We start from the raw sequence: 22,708 nt of genomic DNA, 5'->3' as shown, positions 1-22,708 counted from the left end.
AAAAATATTTTGGCAGTTAAACTGGGTATGATAAACGTCACAGGAAAGGAATTGTCGATTAAGTGAACAGCTTCGGTAACGCCATATACACTCAAAGGGCAAGAGCCCAACATTCTACCAAAATGATTATGATTAGGGAGGTAACGATTCACTCAAGCCCCGATTCGATTTTTGATTTTCAGTTCTCGATTTCGATTCGATATTTTAATTGTTTTAAGTTGCTGCCACGTTTGTCTCTGTGCGCTCGTGTGATGCTGCAGCGATCCACAAACAAAATATGTCTATACGTCTTGTGCATTTTGAATGGAACCAAAAAACAATACACGATGCCAAATTGTACTATTATTATGAAACTGCCTATGAGTAGTAAAAGAAATACTTGTAAAAAATATTTCACATTTTTAGAGCCCCAATACATTCTTTTAAATATAGAAGGGACTGAAATCATGTGAAAATTGAGTCTTTTTCTCAGTTTCCGACTTGGGGTGAACACATTCGGCTTATCATAGTTGCAGTTGACCATCTTGAACTCTGAAGTCTTTCAACTCGGCCTTCCGAATCAGGGTTTTAGAGGTGGGGCTATTTAGTGATACAGTAGGATGGTTTGATCTCTGTAGCTCCAGAATCAGGAATGTACTGGGACTGGGGTTCCTACTTGGGTTTAGGGTACCTAATTTTATATTTCAAGAAATTAAATAATTATTTATAATTTTGAAGATAATACATTAAAATTTCATCATTTTCATACCTGCATTAGATCCTGCAGTAGACTCACAGACTCAACACGTTGGACGTACTCAAGGACCTTCTGCAGCGCCTCTCTTGGTTAGGAAGCTTTTTCTCTGTGACAATCCATGGGGAGGTGTAGATGGTACTTCGTCATCACAGGCTTCAGACTCGTCACTTGAGAAAACATCCCTGCAATGGATGCATAGACACTTGGGCATGAATGTCATTTAACAACAAAAGCTAGAACAAAAAGCTTTGCATTTAAAAGAATACATCTGTGATGGGGAAGCCAGGTTAAAGTGTTAATTTTATAATTATGTAATTAGCTGCAGGTTAGTCTAGTGAAGGTGTAATCACTTCTATTTTGGAGCATAGCTTTTGCTCTGTCCAATCATTGCCTCACCTGCTGAAACCCACATTCGGGTATTTTACAAACCAAAAACTTAAATACCTGTACAGCTCTCATTTTTAACTTATTTTCTCTAACCTTTACCCACAAAATTTGAATATTCAAAATAAAAGTACACAAAGAAGTCACAATTTTTCCACATTAGTTACTTACGTAGTTCCTCTCAAATGCAGCTCAACACTGCATTGAATTAGAGCTTGATAAGCCTACACACAAAACATACAAAGCACATTGTGGCATGATTCTGAATGAGCCAATCTAGCATTTCAACATCTGTTCAACTGTTGGAATTTTAACTATTATCTGACTCTATTAACCAACATTCATCCAACAATTATGCGCGCTCGTTTTGGACACTGCATTGAATTAGAGCTTGATAAACCCACACACAAAACATACAAAGCACATTGTGGCATGATTCTGAATGAGCCAATCTAGCATTTCAATATCTGTTCAACTTTCATCTTGAATTTCTATTATTTAAATAACAGGCAACATTCAACAGTTAATATGTTTTGCTTTACTTACCCAAATCAAACACATCACAAAAAAGCCTTAAATGAGCGAGTGGAGTAGATTGTATTAATTTGAGTGAAAGCTTAAGTCTTTTGGAGAATTTTGGAGAGAGATCGAGGGACACTGTGTTTAGCGTCGTAGGCCCAATGCTAACAATATGTAGCTCGTTGTAAAGGTCCTCATAAAAATAAATAAAACACACAACGCTTATCAGTATTATTAAAAGGGTGATTATAATGTACTTAAGTTTTCCCCAAAATAATTCGAGTACGTACGTTGTTGATATACCCTCTGTGTTCTCGTCACTTATCATTTTAGCATACTGTGTTTTAGCTAACGCACCAAGCAGTTTTCCAACACAGGCAACCTTGAAAAATTACAAAACACATTGTAAAGTAAGTCTAAAAAATGAGAGCCAGACATTTACCCAAGATTAATTAATTAATTCAATTATCGTTCGGGACTCACCGTGCTTTCAGCTCTTCTGCCGCACCTCAAAGACCGCGTAGCTTGCATTCGCTCCTTTTCTCACAGTTTGAATATGCTGCCTTCAAAAGAATCTGTAATTTTGACAACTCCAACTTGAATCTACAAAAATCAAGCAATAAGGTAGAAATAACTTCAAATATACTTTGAATAAAGATCTTTCACAGCATACAGAATTAATAAAATAACATTAATTAATAATGTTGATTTTGTTTATTAAAAAAAAAGTAACTGTGTTGACTGTTGGATGTGGCTGACAATGCTGGACCTGCCTTGTCAAATAGTTCATAGATGACAATCTTAGCTGTCTGGAATATTATAAAATGTTATCTTGTCCCTTAAGGGTTATTAAGTCACAGTTGGGGGTACATGTAAATTCACAAAATATAACGTCCAGCGTTGTTAAATTTAGCATAGATAAATACATGAATTTAATTTTAATTTTAATAAATCAATCAATCCTCTGTACTGCTTCTTGTCCTCACAAGGGTCCCCGGGAGTGCTGGAGCCTATCCCAGCTGTCTTCGGGCAGTCGACAGGGTACACCCTGAACTGGTTGCCAGTCAATCGCAGGGCACACAGAGACAAGCATCCATCCGCTCTCACACTCAGACCTTGGACCAGTGACCAATCAACCTATCATGAATGTTTTTGGAAAGTGGGAGGAAACCGGCGAAAACCCTAGCAGGCACAGGGAGAACCTTGCACTTCTGTACTGTGATGCGGACTTGCTAACCAGTCCGCCACCGTGCCGCTTGTTCTAAAGAGTCCCAGAAAATAAAAACACCCGTCCCTTAGTCAAAAGCGGAAAAAGTCCAACAACAACCCGACCATAATTTGCATTGTTCCATAAGTTTAATCAATGTCAAACCTAATAAAAGCTGACTTCTGGTCCTCAAAAATCCTACACTTATTTTAGTCCTTTCACAATCTTGCAGCATAGGCTCCATGGCCATGTCTCTATCGTTTTGGCATCCATTGAATAGTTCTACTGAGAATAGTCTTCGGGTGGTTACTATTAGCATAGCATGCATTAAATATCAAAAAGGCTCCAGAACAAATTTTCAAACCCATGCCCGCTTAGCTCATCTATAACCCATACAGGACCCAGACATGGTTGACCAGCTCTAACCTATGCCCACTTATCCCACACATAACCCAAACAGGACCGATAAATGGTGACCACTTCTAACCCATGCCCACTTAGCCCACACATAACCCAAATAGGACCCAGACATGGTTGACCAGCTCTAACCCATGCCCACTTGGCCCATATACAGCCCATATGAGACCCTCACATGGTTGACCAGTTCTAACCCATGCCCACTTAGCCCACACATAACCCAAATAGGACCTATAAATGGTTTCAGTAGTAGATTCAGTAGTTTTTATCATTACAGCATTTTCCCCTCTGTATAATGGACAGACATTAGGAGTGTTTCCTTACACTTAGATACGTTTATACTGTGTATATTTGCATGCTTTTTATGAATGTCTGCTGCTAATGTTATACATTAACGGCTACATTACGCCGCCGACTCTGTGTGAGCTATATCTTTGCTGCTGTAACACCTCAAATTTCCCCATTGTGGGACTAATAAAGGACATCTTTATCTTTATCTTTACCAGTTCTAACCCATGCCCACTTAGCCCATACACAACCCGTATTGCACCCACAACATTTGCCCAGTTTAAGCCCATGCCCACCAATCCCAGATGGCGCCCACATGGAACCCTGTACCATTGCCCACTTCTAGCCCATTCCCACTTGGTACCCAGGAATCCCGCATTTACCCCATTTGGGGCCCAGTTGGACATGTTGGCTGGGTACAGTACTTTTATTCTTGCAGTATTTTTATCATTGCAGTATTTTCAATCATTCAGTATTTTTTTTTATCATTGCAGCGTTTTTATTTATTTCCCCTCTGAACCATAGACAGGCATTAGGAGTGTTTCCTTACACTTGTATATGTTGTGGGCTGTAAGTGTGTATATACATGGGGATCTGTGTATATACGTATATACTGTGTATATTTGCATGCTTTTTATGAATGCCTGCTGCCAATGTTATACATTAACGGCTACATTACGTCGGTGCCACTGTGTGATGTATATCTTTGCTGCTGTAACACTGCAAATGTCCCCGTTATGGGACAATTAAAAGACATCTTTATCTTTAGAAATTGAAGATTCACTTGCGAGGCCATTTTCAACACGGACCTTTCAAGAGAAGCTATATCGTCCAACACTCGGTCAGTGCTGTCTAAGTGCTTTTCTGTATATTGTTTGTCCACCCGTGGTGTCATAAATTATGGTATTATGAGGGGGATTTATTCAAGTAGGACGAAGTAGGACTTCATTGAAGGCCCAGGTGTGAAATGCATGGCCCTCCACTGGTTCAAATAATATCTAAAACTAAATTACCAGTTACATGTGCAATTTCAATATTCAACAATTATCTCAACAAAAAAGGACAATCTGAATTTTTTTTAAATGCACAATAAAACAGAAAAGCCATTTCCGGGTATTTTACAATTCAGTCTTCATTGGGGAAAAAACATTCAACAATTTGCTTTTCTTATTTAATACATAGTTCAGCACAGCAGGTGGCGGACAAGCACCTTAAAACGTCATTCGCCTACACAAGGAAGAAGAACATGCCCGAGGCGCTCCCGTGTCCTCGTCTTTCGGTCAACCTGAGAATAATGTTCTTGAGGATTAAAGTTTATAAATGTAAGTATGATGTGATTTTTTATTTTATTTTATGTTGTTGAACAGTGTTTTTGTTTATTTTATAATTTCGTCATTAAAAGGCTGTGGCGGTTGGAGAGTCAGCTTCGTGTTAGGGCGTGTTAAAGATCCCGATACCCACACTACACCCTCATTGAAGTATATACGAGTAAAATTATTCGAGCGCGCAGCCAAAGTATATTGTCCACAATTATTTGCGGACTTAACCAAAATCCCATTGAACTGGCGATGTTCGGTGGAATTCTTGTGCCCATGCTGAAAAAAATTCTCTTCAAATGTACATATCAAATTATGACATTATGATAAACAGTTGCATGTGTGCAATTTCGGTCACTCTTTTAAAGTCACCTACGTGTTTTGTCCGAGTGCAGCTAGCGTACTTAGCGACCTTGTGTGCATGCGCCGCAGATTGTGAGAGCGCCTCAAATAGTACAAATGAAGCTATAGCTTGTTCCGGTGGGTCCCAAGCCAGGGTTTTTTCTTAACTACCACATTACTTAAGTTTTAATATCACTCTCAACGTCAAAATTGTTACAAATAAATACATAATGATAACGTGCCGCCAAGCTCGATGAAATAGAAGGCGGAAGTTGGTGTCGTCACACGCATTGTCCCAATTTTGCAATATCGGTACGCTTGGAACCTGTGCTCTGCAACACCCCATGTACACGTCAACGAGGAACGTATGGTGTAGAGTGTTTATTGCGATTGGGCCATTCTTTGTCACGGTCTTCTCTCTGACAAATTGGCATATTTAGCAGCCAAAATATAATGAGCCGTTGCTGTGATAGTAGTTGCAGCCCAAGGTTATTTTAGTAAACGAAAATGAACTCAAAACTTGAATAGAAAAAAATAAAATTCGATAATGAAAAAAATACAGTGAACCCTCGGTTATCGCGGTTAATGGGGACCGAGACCACCCGCGAAAACTGAAAATCCGCGAAGTAGCGGCGCACCTTCAAAAATGCTTAAAAAAAAAAAGTGCGAAGTAGTGGTGCACCTTCAAAAATGCTTAAAAAAAAAAAAAAAAAAAATATGTATATATATATATATATATATATGTATATATATATATATATATACACGGGTAGAGAGAGAGAGAGTGAAATTCATGCTATAACAAAAAAAAAAAAATTATTATTAAAACTTATTATTTTTTTATTCCCCAGCCATTATTTTTGTATTTATTCAATTACTTCTTTTTGTATTTTTTTAATTACTTCGACCTTTACCTGCTGGTACGCCGTCCGGTGTGCCCTGTGAAATGAAAGGTGGCATTCTTCATTTATTTTTTTTATTCATTTATTCATTCATAACTGACAGCCTCGCGCTCCGCTCGTGCTCGGGCGGAAGAGGTGCTCCTCTTCGGCTTAATTGTCATGCACGCCGGACCTGCTCCCCCGAAGCGTGTCTCCGTTCGGTTGAACTCGGTTTCATTTCGCCCCGCCCGTGCCCGGGGAAGGTGCTTCTCTTCGGCTTAACTGTGACGCGAGCATGCCCTCCTCCTCCGGAGCTTCCATTCGGTTAAACTTAGGGGCCGCTTGACACCGCCCGTGCCCGGGGAAGGTGCTCCTCTTCGGCTTAACTGCCACGCACGCCGGCCGGCCTCCTCCGGAGCTCTCGTACGCTCCCGAACAGAGCGAAATGTCGCCCCGCTAGTGCCCGGGCGGAAGTTGTTCCTCTTCGGCTTAACTGCCACGCACGCTGGCCGGAGCTCTGGTACGGTCCGAACCGCGCGAAACGTCGCCCCAAATCGTGCCCGGGGGAACGTGCTCTTCTTCGTCCACTCTCCTCTTCGCCCACGCTCTTCTTCGGCGCATGCCGGCCGTCTAACAGCTCCAGCGCCCCGTCGTGCCGCTCGGCGAAACTACAATGCCCCCGAATATTTTTTAGACCCGCGAAGCACTGAACCCGCGAAAGGTGAACCGCGAAGTAGCGAGGGTTCACTGTAAAATGAAAATGCTCTTTCAAAAATTAAAACTATCTAAAACTAGTGATGGCAAAATGAAGCCCCATAAAGCAGCCAAGCCCTGCAGGGAAATACTTCACACACGAATGGGCTTCGAGATGCTTCATTTTTCTTGACTACGCCATCCCGTGGACAGAAAAATGTATAACATGCTTGGTGCATGCAATAAAATGGTGAGCTGTAAATCATGCTCTGCTTACCAAACAATATGTATTTGAAGAGTGATTTTAATTGTTCTGTTTTACTTTGTCTTCTCACTTCTCCAATATTCAGACAGCTCCGCAGAGACCAACGTTTCACCCCCACACTGATATAAAATGGACCCAACCGTTTGGGTCTCTTTCCAAATTTGGTACCAAAGCCTCCCCCACAGTGCGGCAGCTATCTTGAATTGGCCCGTTCCCAGAGAGTTTTACTTCATTCAGTGTCATTCAGTATTATTCAAAATCTTTCAGTGTCATTCCAAATCATTCAATGTCATTCACGATCTTTCCACATCCTTCCACCTTCCATCGTTCAGTGTCATTCCACATTCTCTTTGATATATGACATAACATAACAATAACATAATCCTGGGTCAGCAGACACCTAATTAATGTGTTAATACATGATACATTTTTATATAAGCAACACTTATGATTGTAACGTATTTTTAATTCTTTCTAGGCGGGAACTGTCCGAACAAAAAATTCATGCAATTTGTAATTATACACTTTGTCATACAAAAAGTCACTCAGGGCAAGAGAAAAAGAATTGTCACTTGCCCAAGTTGGGCAAGTAATTTGGCCACTCGGGCAAGGCAAATTTTAGTGGCACTTGCCCTATGGGGAAGCAGTTTTTAAAGTTAACTTCGAACCCTGTGATGGTGTCTTGTGACCAGTCTTAATCAGCTGATGTTCCATGAAGGCGTGCCTTACCTGTCACAAGAATGAAGGCAAGTCACGCCCCCCGCTGTCCGTTCACTCCGCCAAGATGCTGCTCCAGGTGGTAGAGAGGATGAAGGCTCCCTTGTCTCTGTTCATGGTTTTTATGCCTCGCTTGCAGATCTCAATTGCTTCTTTGATCCAGCGCTGTAGTTTGTTCTCTCCGGTGCGGATGACCCTGCCCTTCTCCCAGTCCATGATGTGGTTTTCCCTTTTGCAGTGGTCAGTGATTGCTGATTTGTAATGTTCATGTTGTGCTTGTTCTTTTACTGCTCTGATTTTTTCATTTTTTTGACAGGTAAGTCACACCCTCATGGAACATCAGCTGATAAAGACGGGTCTCAAGACACCATCATGCGACACTCTGAAGAAGGCGAAAGACTCGCCGAAACATGTCAGGTAAAAAATTAACCTAAAACATAATTGTCTGCTTTTAATGAATCAGTCAAATATCAATAATAAGAAGACAAAATGAACCTAATACAAATAAATGAATGCTTAATAACTCCCCTGGACATGCTCCTAAAAATCCAAACCTTCACCTGTAAATAAAACATCCCGACCTGAAGACATCTTAATGTTATTATTTTGTTATACACACAGCGCCGCCAAGTGGAATCAAAAATTTGTTTTTATTTTAATTTTCACGTACTGCACGGTGCCCTTTTGACGAATCCGACTGAAAATTAGTCAGAAAAGACTCACTTACTCTCTGCCGAATTTTGTGACGTTTTGGCAAAAGGCGTGGCTATTACGGTGCTGAAAAGTCCGATTGTACTCTGTGGCAACAAAAGCTCCGGCAACATTACTCAGATGATACTATCTTCTCGAAGTTGTACACATTTGAGGATACTTCAGCCCTGAAGACATCCACCAACTTATTTTTCATCGTAGTAGTAGCGCCACCAACTGGTAAAAGCTAATAAAAGTTATTTTTTTGGATGTTTTTCTCCGTGCAACTCAACAAGGTCGCCCTCATATATGCTCGGATGACTGTTTCGGCCATGAGGATGTCACAATACGAAATTCATCCTTTTTCGTGAAAAGTTGTGGGAGTGGCATTGCACTGTTCGGCAATAAAACAACGCTGATTATGAGGTTCTAAATATGAACGACAACTCGTGAAACTTTACACACACATCAGGCAGAGCAAATTTATCAATATTTTATACGTTAGTTGTGCAGCTATTTTGAAATGGCTCGCCATGGCCCTCGAGAAATGTTAAAAAAAGCAGCCCTGGTTGAGTGTTTCACCTCGCTTTTTGTAAATTTTATGGAGTACAGTGAACCCTCGGTTATCGCGGTTAATGGGGACCGAGACCACCCGCGAAAACTGAAAATCCGCGAAGTAGCGGCGCACCTTCAAAAATGCTTAAAAAAAAATACAATATATATAATAAATATATAAATATATATATATATATATATACGGGGAGAGAGAGAGAGAGTGAAATTGATGTTATAACAAAAAAACCAAATTATTATTAAAACGTATTATTTTTTTATTCCCCAGCCATTCTTTTTGTATTTATTTAATTACTCAGACTTTTACCTGCTGGTACGCCGTCTGGTGTGCCCTGTGAAATGAAAGGTGCCATTCTTTATTTATTTATTTATTTATTCATTTATTCATTCATAACTGACAGCTTCGCGCTCCGCTCGTGCCCGGGCGGAAGAGGTGCTCCAATTCGGCTTAACTGTGACACACGCCCACCCTCCTCCCCCGGAGCTTCCATTCGGTTAAACTTAGGGGCCGCTTGGCACCGCCCGTGCCCGGGGAAGGTGCGCCTCTTCGGCTTACTGTGACGCGAGCATGCCCTCCTCCTCCGGAGCTTCCATTCGGTTAAACTTAGGGGCCGCTTGGAACCGCCCGTGGCCGGGGAAGGTGCTCCTCTTCGGCTTCCTGTGACGCGAGCATGCCCTCCTCCTCCGGAGCTTCCATTCGGTTAAACTTAGGGGCCGCTTGGAACCGCCCGTGCCCGGGGAAGGTGCTCCTCTTCGGCTTACTGTGACGCGAGCATGCCCTCCTCCTCCGGAGCTTCCATTCGGTTAAACTTAGGGGCCACTTGGCACCGCCCGTGCCCGGGGAAGGTGCTCCTCTACGGCTTAACTGCCACACACGCCGGCCGGAGCTCTGGTACTGTCCGAACCGCGCGAAACGTCGCCACCGATCGTGTCCGGGGGAACGTGCTCTTCTTCGTCCACTCTCCTCTTCGCCCACGCTCTTCTTTGGCGCACGCCGGCCGTCTATCCGCTCCAGCGCCCCGTCGTGCCGCTCGGCGAAACTACAATGCCCCCGAATATTTTTTAGACCCGCGAAGCACTGAACCCGCGAAAGGTGAACCGCCAAGTAGCGAGGGTTCACTGTATGTATAAGACCAAGACCTACAAAAAAGACTCTTGGAGCAATGAGCTAGGTTTTACAGGAAGTCGGCCATTTTGAATTTACTTAAAAGGGGGCGGGTCACCACAATGGACTTTGTGTAGAAATTATTATTGGGGCCCGAGCAGCGACCGCTAAAAAATATTCGGGGGCATTGTAGTTTCGCCAAGCGGCACGACGGAGCGCTGGAGCGGTTAGACGGCCGGCGTGCGCCGAAGAAGAGCGTGGGCGAAGAGGAGAGTGGACGAAGAAGAGCACGTTCCCCCGGACACGATCGGTGGCGACGTTTCGCGCGGTTCGGACCGTACCAGAGCTCCGGCCGGCGTGCGTGGCAGTTAAGCCGTAGAGGAGCACCTTCCCCGGGCACGGCGGTGCCAAGCGGCCCCTAAGTTTAACCGAATGGAAGCTCCGGGGGAGGAGGGCGGGCGTGTGTCACAGTTAAGCCGAATTGGAGCACCTCTTCTGCCTGGGCACGAGCGGAGCGCGAGGCTGTCAGTTATGAATGAATAAATGAATAAATAAATAAAGAATGCCACCTTTCATTTCACAGGGCACACCGGACGGCGTACCAGCAGGTAAAAGTCGGAGTAATTAAATAAATACAAAAAGAATGGCTGGGGAATAAAAAAATAATACGTTTTAATGATAATTTGGTTTTTTTGTTATAACATGAATTTACTCTCTCTCTCTCTCTCCCCCCGTATATATATATATATATTTATATATTTATTATATATATTGTATATTTTTTTTAAGCATTTTTGAAGGTGCGCCGCTACTTCGCGGATTTTCAGTTTTCGCGGGTGGTCTCGGTCCCCATTAACCGCGATAACCGAGGGTTCACTGTACTCCATAAAATTTACAAAAAGCGAGGTGAAACACTCAACCAGAGCTGCTTTTTTTTAACATTTCTCGAGGGCCATGGCGAGCCATTTCAAAAAAGCTGCACAACAAACGTATAAAATATTGATAAATTTGCTCGGCCTGATGTGTGTGTAAAGTTTTACGAGTTGTCGTTCATATTTAGAACCTCATAATCAGCTTTGTTTTATTGCCGAACAGTGCAATGCCACTCCCACAACTTTTCACGAAAAATCACGAATTTCGTATTGTGACATCCTCATGGCCGAAACAGTCATCCGAGCATATATGAGGGCGACCTTGTTGAGTTGCACGGAGAAAAACATCCAAGAAAATAACTTGTATTAGCTTTTACCAGTTGGTGGCGCTACTACTACGATGTAAAATAAGTTGGTAGATGTCTTCAGGGCTGAAGTATCCTCAAATGTGTACAACTTCGAGAAGATAGGATCATCTGAGTCATGTTGCCGGAGCTTTTGTTGCCACAGAGTACAATCGGACTTTTCAGCACCTTAATAGCCACGCCTTTTGCCAAAACGTCACAAAATTCGGCAGAGAGTAAGATCATTGTCTTGAGTCTTTTCTGACTAATTTTCAGTCGGATTCGTCAAAAGGGCACCGTGCAGTACGTGAAAATTAAAATAAAAACAAATTTTTGATTCCACTTGGCGGCACTGTGTGTATAACAAAATAATAACATTAAGATGTCTTCAGGTCGGGACGTTTTATTTACAGGTGAAGGTTTGGATTTTTAGGAGCATGTGCAGGGGAGTTATTAAGCATTCATTTATTTGTATTAGGTTCATTTTGTCTTCTTATTATTGATATTTGACTGATTCATTAAAAGCAGACAATTATGTTTTAGGTTAATTTTTTACCTGACATGTTTCGGCGAGTCTTTCGCCTTCTTCAGAGTGTCGCATGATGGTGTCTTGAGACCCGTCTTTATCAGCTGATGTTCCATGAGGGTGTGACTTACCTGTCAAAAAAATGAAAAATCAGAGCAGTAAAAGAACAAGCACAACATGAACATTACAAATCAGCAATCACTGACCACTGCAAAAGGGAAAACGACATCATGGACCGGGAGAAGGGCAGGGTCATCCGCACCGAAGAGAACAAACAACAGCGCTGGATCAGAGAGGCCATTGAGATCTGCAAGCGAGGCATAAAAACCATGAACAGAGACAAGGGAGCCTTCATCCTCTCTACCACCTGGAGCAGCATTTTGGCGGAGTGAACGGACAGCGGGGGGCGTGACTTGCCTTCATTCTTGTGACAGGTAAGTCACGCCCTCATGGAACATCAGCTGATAAAGACGGGTCACAAGACACCATCATGTGACACTCTGAAGAAGGCGAAAGACTTTCGTATTGTGACATGCTCAAGGCCTAAACACTCATCCGAGCAAATATAAGGTAGATTTTGTTCACCTGCCCGGAGAAAAACATCAACGAAAATAATTTGTATTTGTTTTAACCAGTTGGTGGCGCTACCACTGCGATCAAAAATAAGTTGGCAGCCGTCTTCAGGGCCTGAATATCCTCAAATGTGAAAGATTTCCAGAAGATGGATCATCTGAATCATTTTGCAGGAACTTTTTTTGCCACGGAGAATAATCAGACTCTGCGGCACCGTAATAGCCACGCCCTTTGAAGGAAAGTCATAAAAATAGGGATAGAGTAAGATCAATGTCTTGAGTCTTTTCTAGCCAATTTTCAATCGGATTCGTTAAAAGGGCACCGTGCAGTACGTCAAAATGTAAAAAATGATATTGATTGGCGCAAGGTGTATAACTGAATATAAACATATAGATGTCTTCAGGTACAGACTCTTTATGTACATGTGAAGTTTTGGATTTTTAGCAGCATGTGCAGGAGAGTTATTAAGCATTTTGTCCATTGCGGCGAAGGAAATCTTAAGTGAAAACTTTGAAGCCCCGCCCCCGTCATATAGTATTTCGGAAACAAAAAATTTTAGCCCCAGTGTTTGTCCCAGGTCTTCAGATGCTACAGACAGAATTTTAAGGCAATCAGATGAAGCCTTTAGGATCAGGGTGCAAAAGAATGACCCCTGTAAACATGCAAAAAAGGGCAAAAGTCGGACTTTCAAAAATTCATAACTCACTTCCTATTCATATTAGACGTTAAAATATCAAATTTTTCGCCATGCCCGATGAGACTGCCAAGTTTGGTGAGTTTTTGTGCATGTTTCGGGGGTCAAAAATGCGATCGAACAATCGGAAAAATAATAATAATAATAATTTCTACAAAAACAATAGGGACTTCGCAGCGGTCGCTGCTCAGACCCTAATAATAATAATAATAATAATAATAAAAGTAATAATGTTTTCTACAAAAACAATAGGGACCTCGCCGCGGTCGCTGCTCGGGCCCCAATAATAATTTCGACACAAAGTCCATTGTGGTGACCCGCCCCCTTTTAAGTAAATTCAAAATGGCCGACTTCCTGTAAAACCTAGCTCATTGCTCCAAGAGACTTTTTTGTAGGTCTTGGTCTTATACATACAGTGAACCCTCGCTACTTCGCGGTTCACCTTTCGCGGGTTCAGTGCTTCGCGGGTCTAAAAAATATTCGGGGGCATTGTAGTTTCGCCGAGCGGCACGACGGGTCGCTGGAGAGATTAGACGGCCGGCGTGCGCCAAAGAAGAGCGTGGGCGAAGAGGAGAGTGGACGAAGAAGAGCACGTTCCCCCGGACACGATCGGTGCCGACGTTTCGCGCGGTTCGGACCGTACCAGAGCTCCGGCCGGCGTGCGTGGCAGTTAAGCCGTAGAGGAGCACCTTCCCCGGGCACGGGCGGTTCCAAGCGGCCCCTAAGTTTAACCGAATGGAAGCTCCGGAGGAGGAGGGCATGCTCACGTCACAGTAAGCCGAAGAGGAGCACCTTCCCCGGGCACGGGCGGTGCCAAGCGGCCCCTAAGTTTAACCGAATGGAAGCTCCGGGGGAGGAGGGCGGGCGTGTGTCACAGTTAAGCCAAATTGGAGCACCTCTTCTGCCCGGGCACGAGCGGAGCGCGAGGCTGTCAGTTATGAATGAATAAATGAATAAATAAATAAAGAATGCCACCTTTCATTTCACAGGGCACACCGGACGGCGTACCAGCAGGTAAAAGTCGGAGTAATTAAATAAATACAAAAAGAATGGCTGGGGAATAAAAAAATAATACGTTTTAATAATAATTTGGTTTTTTTGTTATAACATGAATTTCACTCTCTCTCTCCCCGTATATATATATATATATATATATATATTTATTATATATATTGTATATTTTTTTTAAGCATTTTTGAAGGTGCACCGCTACTTCGCGGATTTTCAGTTTTCGCGGGTGGTCTCGGTCCCCATTAACCGCGATAACCGAGGGTTCACTGTACTCCATAAAATTTACAAAAAGCGAGGTGAAACACTCAACCAGAGCTGCTTTTTTTAACATTTCTCGAGGGCCATGGCGAGCCATTTCAAAAAAGCTGCACAACTAACGTATAAAATATTGATAAATTTGCTCGGCCTGATGTGTGTGTAAAGTTTTACGAGTTGTCGTTCATATTTAGAACCTCATAATCAGCTTTGTTTTATTGCCGAACAGTGCAATGCCACTCCCACAACTTTTCACGAAAAAGGACGAATTTCGTATTGTGACATCCTCATGGCCGAAACAGTCATCCGAGCATATATGAGGGCGACCTTGTTGAGTTGCACGGAGAAAAACATCCAAGAAAATAACTTGTATTAGCTTTTACCAGTTGGTGGCGCTACTACTACGATGTAAAATAAGTTGGTAGATGTCTTCAGGGCTGAAGTATCCTCAAATGTGTACAATTCGAGAAGATAGGATCATCTGAGTCATGTTGCCGGAGCTTTTGTTGCCACAGAGTACAATCGGACTTTTCAGCACCGTAATAGCCACGCCTTTTGCCAAAACGTCACAAAATTCGGCAGAGAGTAAGATCATTGTCTTGAGTCTTTTCTGACTAATTTTCAGTCGGATTCGACAAAAGGGCACCGTGCAGTACGTGAAAATTAAAATAAAAACAAATTTTTGATTCCACTTGGCGGCGCTGTGTGTATAACAAAATAATAACATTAAGATGTCTTCAGGTCGGGACGTTTTATTTACAGGTGAAGGTTTGGATTTTTAGGAGCATGTGCAGGGGAGTTATTAAGCATTCATTTATTTGTATTAGGTTCATTTTGTCTTCTTATTATTGATATTTGACTGATTCATTAAAAGCAGACAATTATGTTTTAGGTTAATTTTTTCACTGACATGTTTCGGCGAGTCTTTCGCCTTCTTCAGAGTGTCGCATGATGGTGTCTTGAGCTGATGTTCCATGAGGGTGTGACTTACCTGTCAAAAAAATGAAAAAAATCAGAGCAGTAAAAGAACAAGCACAACATGAACATTACAAATCAGCAATCACTGACCACTGCAAAAGGGAAAACCACATCATGGACCGGGAGAAGGGCAGGGTCATCCGCACAGAAGAGAACAAACAACAGCGCTGGATCAGAGAGGCCATTGAGATCTGCAAGCGAGGCATAAAAACCATGAACAGAGACAAGGGAGCCTTCATCCTCTCTACCACCTGGACCAGCATCTTGGCGGAGTGAACGGACAGCGGGGGGCGTGACTTGCCTTCATTCTCGTGACAGGTAAGTCACGCCCTCATGGAACATCAGCTGATAAAGACGGGTCACAAGACACCATCATGTGACACTCTGAAGAAGGCGAAAGACTTTCGTATTGTGACATCCTCAAGGCCTAAACACTCATCCGAGCAAATATAAGGTAGATTTTGTTAACCTGCCCGGAGAAAAACATCAACGAAAATAATTTGTATTTGTTTTAACCAGTTGGTGGCGCTACCACTGCGATCAAAAATAAGTTGGCAGCCGTCTTCAGGGCCTGAATATCCTCAAATGTGAAAAATTTCGAGAAGCTGGATCATCTGAATCATTTTGCAGGAACTTTTGTTGCCACGGAGAATAATCAGACTCTGCGGCACCGTAATAGCCACGCCCTTCGAAGGAAAGTCACAAAAATAGGGATAGAGTAAGATCAATGTCTTGAGTCTTTTCTAGCCAATTTTCAATCAGATTCGTTAAAAGGGCACCGTGCAGTACGTCAAAATGTAAAAAATGATATTGATTGGCGCAAGGTGTATAACTGAATATAAACATATAGATGTCTTCAGGTACCGACTCTTTATGTACATGTGAAGTTTTGGATTTTTAGCAGCACGTGCAGGAGAGTTATTAAGCATTTTGTCCATTGCGGCGAAGGAAATCTTAAGTGAAAACTTTGAAGCCCCGCCCCCGTCATATAGTATTTCGGAAACAAAAATTTTTAGCCCCAGTGTTTGTCCCAGGTCTTAAGATGCTACAGACAGAATTTTAAGGCAATCAGATGAAGCCTTTAGGATCAGGGTGCAAAAGAATGACCCCTGTAAACATGCAAAAAAGGGCAAAAATCGGACTTTCAAAAATTCATAACTCACTTCCTGTTCATATTAGACGTTAAAATATCAAATTTTTCGCCATGCCCGATGAGACTGCCAAGTTTGGTGAGTTTTTGTGCATGTTTCGGGGGTCAAAAATGCGATCGAACAATCGGAAAAATAATAATAATAATAATTTCTACAAAAACAATAGGGACCTCGCCGCGGTCGCTGCTCGGGCCCCAATAATAATTTCTACACAAAGTCCATTGTGGTGACCCGCCCCCTTTTAAGTAAATTCAAAATGGCCGACTTCCTGTAAAACCTAGCTCATTGCTCCAAGAGACTTTTTTGTAGGTCTTGGTCTTATACATACAGTGAACCCTCGCTACTTCGCGGTTCACCTTTCGCGGGTTCAGTGCTTCGCGGGTCTAAAAAATATTCGGGGGCATTGTAGTTTCGCCGAGCGGCACGACGGGGCGCTGGAGCAGTTAGACGGCCGGCGTGCGCCGAAGAAGAGCGTGGGCGAAGAGGAGAGTGGACGAAGAAGAGCACGTTCCCCCGGACACGATCGGTGGCGACGTTTCGCGCGGTTCGGACCGTACCAGAGCTCCGGCCGGCGTGCGTGGCAGTTAAGCCGTAGAGGAGCACCTTCCCCGGGCACGGGCGGTGCCAAGCGGCCCCTAAGTTTAACCGAATGGAAGCTCCGGAGGAGGAGGGCATGCTCGCGTCACAGTAAGCCGAAGAGGAGCACCTTCCCCGGGCACGGGCGGTTCCAAGCGGCCCCTAAGTTTAACCGAATGGAAGCTCCGCAGGAGGAGGGCATGCTCGCGTCACAGTAAGCCGAAGAGGAGCACCTTCCCCGGGCACGGGCGGTGCCAAGCGGCCCCTAAGTTTAACCGAATGGAAGCTCCGGGGGAGGAGGGCGGGCGTGTGTCACAGTGAAGCCGAATTGGAGCACCTCTTCTGCCCGGGCACGAGCGGAGCGCGAGGCTGTCAGTTATGAATGAATAAATGAATAAATAAATAAAGAATGCCACCTTTCATTTCACAGGGCACACCGGACGGCGTACCAGCAGGTAAAAGTCGGAGTAATTAAATAAATACAAAAAGAATGGTTGGGGAATAAAAAAATAATAAGTTTTAATAATAATTTGTTTTTTTTGTTATAACATGAATTTCACTCTCTGTCTCTCTCTCTCCCCCCGTATATATATATATATATATATATATATATATATATATATATATATATATATATATATATATATATATTTATATATTTATTATATATATTGTATATTTTTTTTAAGCATTTTTGAAGGTGCGCCGCTACTTCGCGGATTTTCAGTTTTTGCGGGTGGTCTCGGTCCCCATTAACCGCGATAACCGAGGGTTCACTGTACTCCATAAAATTTACAAAAAGCGAGGTGAAACACTCAACCAGGGCTGCTTTTTTGAACATTTCTCGAGGGCCATGGCGAGCCATTTCAAAAAAGCTGCACAACTAACGTATAAAATATTGATAAATTTGCTCGGCCTGATGTGTGTGTAAAGTTTCACGAGTTGTCGTTCATATTTAGAACCTCATAATCAGCTTTGTTTTATTGCCGAACAGTGCAATGCCACTCCCACAACTTTTCATGAAAAAGGACGAATTTCGTATTGTGACATCCTCATGGCCGAAACAGTCATCCGAGCATATATGAGGGCGACCTTGTTGAGTTGCACGGAGAAAAACATCCAAGAAAATAACTTGTATTAGCTTTTACCAGTTGGTGGCGCTACTACTACGATGAAAAATAAGTTGGTAGATGTCTTCAGGGCTTAAGTATCCTCAAATGTGTGCAACTTCGAGAAGATAGGATCACCTGAGTCATGTTGCTGGAGCTTTTGTTGCCACAGAGTACAATCGGACTTTTCAGCACCGTAATAGCCACGCCTTTTGCCAAAACGTCACAAAATTCGGCAGAGAGTAAGATCATTGTCTTGAGTCTTTTCTGACTAATTTTCAGTCGGATTCGTCGAAAGGGCACCGTGCAGTACGTGAAAATTAAAATAAAAACAAATTTTTGATTCCACTTGGCGGCACTGTGTGTATAACAAAATAATAACATTAAGATGTCTTCAGGTCGGGACGTTTTATTTACAGGTGAAGGTTTGGATTTTTAGGAGCATGTGCAGGGGAGTTATTAAGCATTCATTTATTTGTATTAGGTTCATTTTGTCTTCTTATTATTGATATTTGACTGATTCATTAAAAGCAGACAATTATGTTTTAGGTTAATTTTTTACCTGACATGTTTCGGCGAGTCTTTCGCCTTCTTCAGAGTGTCGCATGATGGTGTCTTGAGACCCGTCTTTATCAGCTGATGTTCCATGAGGGTGTGACTTACCTGTCAAAAAAATGAAAAATCAGAGCAGTAAAAGAACAAGCACAACATGAACATTACAAATCAGCAATCACTGACCACTGCAAAAGGGAAAACCACATCATGGACCGGGAGAAGGGCAGGGGCATCCGCACCGAAGAGAACAAACAACAGCGCTGGATCAGAGAGGCCATTGAGATCTGCAAGCGAGGCATAAAAACCATGAACAGAGACAAGGGAGCCTTCATCCTCTCTACCACCTGGAGCAGCATTTTGGCGGAGTGACCGGACAGCGGGGGGCGTGACTTGCCTTCATTCTTGTGACAGGCAAGTCACGCCCTCATGGAACATCAGCTGATAAAGACGGGCCACAAGACACCATCATGTGACACTCTGAAGAAGGCGAAAGACTTTCGTATTGTGACATCCTCAAGGCCTAAACACTCATCCGAGCAAATGTAAGGTAGATTTTGTTAACCTGCCCGGAGAAAAAAATCAATGAAAATGATTTGTATTTGTTTTAACCAGTTGGTGGCGCTACCACTGCGATCAAAAATAAGTTGGCAGCCGTCTTCAGGGCCTGAATATCCTCAAAGTGAAAAATTTCGAGAAGATGGATCATCTGAATCATTTTGCAGGAACTTTTGTTGCCACGGAGAATAATCAGACTCTGCGGCACCGTAATAGCCACGCCCTTCGAAGGAAAGTCACAAAAATAGGGATAGAGTAAGATCAATGTCTTGAGTCTTTTCTAGCCAATTTTCAATCAGATTCGTTAAAAGGGCACCGTGCAGTACGTCAAAATGTAAAAAATGATATTGATTGGCGCAAGGTGTATAACTGAATATAAACATATAGATGTCTTCAGGTACAGACTCTTTATGTACATGTGAAGTTTTGGATTTTTAGCAGCATGTGCAGGAGAGTTATTAAGCATTTTGTCCATTGCGGCGAAGGAAATCTTAAGTGAAAACTTTGATGCCCCGCCCCCGTCATATAGTATTTCGGAAACAAAAAATTTTAGCCCCAGTGTTTGTGCCAGGTCTTCAGATGCTACAGACAGAATTTTAAGGCAATCAGATGAAGCCTTTAGGATCAGGGTGCAAAAGAATGACCCCTGTAAACATGCAAAAAAGGGCAAAAGTCGGACTTTCAAAAATTCATAACTCACTTCCTGTTCATATTAGACGTTAAAATATCAAATTTTTCGCCATGCCCGATGAGACTGCCAAGTTTGGTGAGTTTTTGTGCATGTTTCAGGGGTCAAAAATGCGATCGAACAATCGGAAAAATAATAATAATAATAATTTCGACAAAAACAATAGGGACTTCGCAGCGGTCGCTGCTCAGGCCCTAATAATAATAATAATAATAATAATAAAAGTAATAATATTTTCTACAAAAACAACAGGGACCTCGCCGCGGTCGCTGCTCGGGCCCCAATAATAATTTCTACACAAAGTCCATTGTGGTGACCCGCCCCCTTTTAAGTAAATTCAAAATGGCCGACTTCCTGTAAAACCTAGCTCATTGCTCCAAGAGACTTTTTTGTAGGTCTTGGTCTTATACATACAGTGAACCCTCGCTACTTCGCGGTTCACCTTTCGCGGGTTCAGTGCTTCGCGGGTCTAAAAAATATTCGGGGGCATTGTAGTTTCGCCGAGCGGCACGACGGGGCGCTGGAGCGGTTAGACGGCCGGCGTGCGCCGAAGAAGAGCGTGGGCGAAGAGGAGAGTGGACGAAGAAGAGCACATTCCCCCGGACACGATCAGTGGCGACGTTTCGCGCGGTTCGGACCGTACCAGAGCTCCGGCCAGCGTGCGTGGCAGTTAAGCCGTAGAGGAGCACCTTCCCCGGGCACGGGCGGTGCCAAGCGGCCCCTAAGTTTAACCGAATGGAAGCTCCGGAGGAGGAGGGCATGCTCGCGTCACAGTAAGCCGAAGAGGAGCACCTTCCCCGGGCACGGGCGGTTCCAAGCGGCCCCTAAGTTTAACCGAATGGAAGCTCCGGAGGAGGAGGGCATGCTCGCGTCACAGTAAGCCGAAGAGGAGCACCTTCCCCGGGCACGGGCGGTGCCAAGCGGCCCCTAAGTTTAACCGAATGGAAGCTCCGGGGGAGGAGGACGGGCGTGTGTCACAGTTAAGCCAAATTGGAGCACCTCTTCTGCCCGGGCACGAGCGGAGCGCGAGGCTGTCAGTTATGAATGAATAAATGAATAAATAAATAAAGAATGCCACCTTTCATTTCACAGGGCACACCGGACGGCGTACCAGCAGGTAAAAGTCGGAGTAATTAAATAAATACAAAAAGAATGGCTGGGGAATAAAAAAATAATACGTTTTAATAATAATTTGTTTTTTTTGTTATAACATGAATTTCACTCTCTCTCTCCCCGTATATATATATATATATATATATATATATATATATATATATATATATATATATATATATATATTATATATTTATTATATATATTGTATATTTTTTTTAAGCATTTTTGAAGGTGCGCCGCTACTTCGCGGATTTTCAGTTTTCGCGGGTGGTCTCGGTCCCCATTAACCGCGATAACCGAGGGTTCACTGTACTCCATAAAATTTTCAAAAAGCGAGGTGAAACACTCAACCAGAGCTGCTTTTTTTTAACATTTCTCGAGGGCCATGGCGAGCCATTTCAAAAAAGCTGCACAACTAACGTATAAAATATTGATAAATTTGCTCGGCCTGATGTGTGTGTAAAGTTTTACGAGTTGTCGTTCATTTTTAGAACCTCATAATCAGCTTTGTTTTATTGCTGAACAGTGCAATGCCACTCCCACAACTTTTCACGAAAAATCACGAATTTCGTATTGTGACATCCTCATGGCCGAAACAGTCATCCGAGCATATATGAGGGCGACCTTGTTGAGTTGCACGGAGAAAAACATCCAAGAAAATAACTTGTATTAGCTTTTACCAGTTGGTGGCGCTACTACTACGATGTAAAATAAGTTGGTAGATGTCTTCAGGGCTGAAGTATCCTCAAATGTGTACAACTTCGAGAAGATAGGATCATCTGAGTCATGTTGCCGGAGCTTTTGTTGCCACAGAGTACAATCGGACTTTTCAGCACCTTAATAGCCACGCCTTTTGCCAAAACGTCACAAAATTCGGCAGAGAGTAAGATCATTGTCTTAAGTCTTTTCTGACTAATTTTCAGTCGGATTCGTCAAAAGGGCACCATGCAGTACGTGAAAATTAAAATAAAAACAAATTTTTGATTCCACTTGGCGGCACTGTGTGTATAACAAAATAATAACATTAAGATGTCTTCAGGTCGGGACGTTTTATTTACAGGTGAAGGTTTGGATTTTTAGGAGCATGTGCAGGGGAGTTATTAAGCATTCATTTATTTGTATTAGGTTCATTTTGTCTTCTTATTATTGATATTTGACTGATTCATTAAAAGCAGACAATTATGTTTTAGGTTAATTTTTTACCTGACATGTTTCGGCGAGTCTTTCGCCTTCTTCAGAGTGTCGCATGATGGTGTCTTGAGCTGATGTTCCATGAGGGTGTGACTTACCTGTCAAAAAAATGAAAAAATCAGAGCAGTAAAAGAACAAGCACAACATGAACATTACAAATCAGCAATCACTGACCACTGCAAAAGGGAAAACCACATCATGGACCGGGAGAAGGGCAGGGTCATCCGCACAGAAGAGAACAAACAACAGCGCTGGATCAGAGAGGCCATTGAGATCTGCAAGCGAGGCATAAAAACCATGAACAGAGACAAGGGAGCCTTCATCCTCTCTACCACCTGGACCAGCATCTTGGCGGAGTGAACGGACAGCGGGGGGCGTGAC

The 22,708-nt window shown here is 42.9% G+C and overlaps 1 long non-coding RNA gene across 1 annotated transcript; it reads right to left on the bottom strand.

The window, feature by feature from the left end:
- Window positions 1-779: 779 nt before the first annotated feature.
- On the bottom strand, window positions 780-22,600 carry LOC148315559 (uncharacterized). Its single transcript, XR_015840822.1, has 5 exons — window positions 22,502-22,600; window positions 22,340-22,425; window positions 15,477-15,577; window positions 2,123-2,242; window positions 780-918 (listed from the first exon to the last, which is right to left on the bottom strand). It is a non-coding gene; the product is annotated as an uncharacterized LOC148315559 (long non-coding RNA).
- Between the last annotated feature and the right edge of the window lie 108 nt (window positions 22,601-22,708).

The sequence above is a fragment of the Idiotropiscis lumnitzeri genome, unplaced genomic scaffold (assembly GCF_059441095.1).
Source record: "Idiotropiscis lumnitzeri isolate Australia: NSW breed Sydney's pygmy pipehorse unplaced genomic scaffold, RoL_Ilum_1.0 HiC_scaffold_99, whole genome shotgun sequence".
In the NCBI taxonomy this organism is placed as follows: Eukaryota; Metazoa; Chordata; class Actinopteri; order Syngnathiformes; family Syngnathidae; genus Idiotropiscis; species Idiotropiscis lumnitzeri.
Note: the sequence above shows the minus strand (reverse complement) of the source record. Positions and strands in the feature narration are given on the sequence as shown.